Below are 2,570 nucleotides of genomic sequence, written 5' to 3' on the forward strand. Positions count from 1 at the left end.
CCAATCATGATGCTATGAATCATGATGGCCCAATCCACAGTAACTTCAGATCAGTTGCTAGTGGGGATGATGAAGCGTTGAATGAACTCCAACCATCCTCTAGCCACAGGCTTGAGGTTCAGTCTTCTTAGTTGAACCGGCTTGCCTTTGGAGTCTCTTTTCCATTGAGCTCCTTCCACACATATGTCCATAAAGACTTGGTCCAACCTTTGATTAAAGTTGACCCTTCTAGTGTAGGGGCGTGCATCTCCTTGCATCATGGGCAAGTTGAATGCCAACCTCACATTTTCCGGACTAAAATTTAAGTATTTCCCCCGAACCATTGTGAGATAATTCTTTGGACTCGAGTTCAAACTTTGATCATGGTTCCTAGTGATCCATGCATTGGCATAGAACTCTTGAACCATTAAGATTCTGACTTGTTGAATGGGGTTGGTTAGAACTTCCCAACCTCTTCTTTGGATCTCATGTCGGATCTCCGGATACTCATTTTTCTTGAGCTTAAAAGGGACCTCAGGGATCACCTTCTTCTTGGCCACAACATCATAGAAGTGGTCTTGATGGGCTTTGGAGATGAATCTTTCCATCTCCCATGACTCGGAGGTGGAAGCTTTTGTCTTCCCTTTCCCTTTTCTAGAGGATACTCCGGCCTTAGGTGCCATTGATGGTAATGGAAAAACAAAAAGCTTATGCTTTTACCACACCAAACTTAAAATATTGCTCGCCCTCGAGCAAGAGAAGAAAGAAAAGAAGAAGAAGAAGAAGAAAATATGGAGGAGAAGGGGAAGTATAGGTTTCGGCCAAGGTATAGAAGAGAGGGTTGTGTTGTGTGAAAATGAAGTAGAATGGATGGGTATATATAGGGAAGGGGGAGAGGGTATTTAGGGTAGGTTTGGGTGGGAAAGATTTTTGAATTTTGAAGGTAGGTGGGGTTTATGGGGAAGAGTGGATGTGAATGGTGAAGGGGGTAATTGGGAAGAGAGATTGAGGTGATTGGTGAAGGGTTTTGGGGAAGAGTGTTTATTGGAAAGAGAGAATGAATGTTGAGAAGAGGGGAGAATATGTTAGGTGGGGATCCTGTGGGGTCCACAGATCCTGAGATGATCCTGTGGGGTCCATAAATCCTGAGGTGTCAAGGATTTACATCCCTGCACCAATTAGGCATGTAAAATGCCTTAGCATACTATTCTGGCGTTTAAACGCCGAAGTGGTGCACGTTCTGGGCGTTCAACGCCCATGTGTAGCATGTTTCTGGCGTTGAACGCCAGTTCCATGCTTGTTACTGGCGTTCAGCGCCAGCTTTCCTCAGGGCACATTCCTGGCATCCAAACGACAGGATGTTGCTTGTTTCTGGCGTTCAGCGCCAGATCCATGCTCTGTTCTGGCGTTGAACGCCAGCCAGATGCACCTTACTGGCATTTAAACGCCAATAAGTCCTTCCTCCAGGGTGTGATTTTTCTTCTGCTATTTTTTATTCTATTTTTAATTTTAATAATTTTTTCGTGACTCCACATGATCATGAACCTAATAAGACACAAAATAACAATAAAATAAAATTAAAATTAGATAAAATAAAAATTGGGTTGCTTCCCAACAAGCACTCTTTTAATGTTACTAGCTTGACAGTGGGCTCTCATGGAGCCTTAGAGAAGTTCAGAGCATGATGAAGGTTTCTCAACACCAAACTTAGAGTTTGGTTATGACCTCCCAACACCAAACTTAGAGTTTGATTGTGGGGGCTCTTTTGGACTCTGTACTGAGAGAAGCTCTGCATGCTTACTCTCTTTTGTTACAGAGGGATGGCCGTGTACCTTAAACACAAGGTAGTCTCTATTCAATTGAAGAACTAATTCTCCTCTGTTAACATCTATTACAGCACCTGCTGTGGCTAGGAAAGGTCTTCCAAGGATGATGCATTCATCCTCTTCCATCATAGTGTCTAGGATTATGAAATCAGCAGGGATGTAAAGGCCTTCAACCTTTACTGACATGTCCTCTACTAATCCATAAACTTTTCTTACTGACTTGTCTGCCAATTGTAATGAGAATAAGGTAGGCTATACCTCAATGATCCCTAGTTTCTCCATTACAGAGAGTAGCATAAGATTTATGCTTGACCCCAGGTCGTACAGAGCTTTTTCAAAGATCATGGTGCCTATGGTACAGGGTATTAAGAATTTCCCAGGATCTTATTTCTTTTGAGGTAGAGTTTGCTGAACCCATGTATCTAGTTCACTAATGAGCAAGGGAGGTTCACCTTCCCAAGTCTCATTACCAAACAACTTGGCATTCAGCTTCATGATAGCTCATAGATATTGAGAAACTTGCTCTCCAGTCATATCTTCATCCTCTTCTGAGGAAGAATAGTCTTCAGAGCTCATGAATGGCAGAAGGAGATTTAGTGGAATCTCTATGGTCTCTATATGAGCCTCAGATTCCTTTAGGTCCTCAATAGGGAACTCCTTCTTGCTTGAGAGACGTCCCATGAGGTCTTCCTCACTAGGATTTTCGTCCCTCTCCTCCCTTGTGCATTCGGCCATATTGATTACATCAATGGCCTTGCACTCTCC

Source organism: Arachis duranensis, chromosome 1, assembly GCF_000817695.3.
Source record: "Arachis duranensis cultivar V14167 chromosome 1, aradu.V14167.gnm2.J7QH, whole genome shotgun sequence".
NCBI lineage: Eukaryota > Viridiplantae > Streptophyta > Magnoliopsida > Fabales > Fabaceae > Arachis > Arachis duranensis.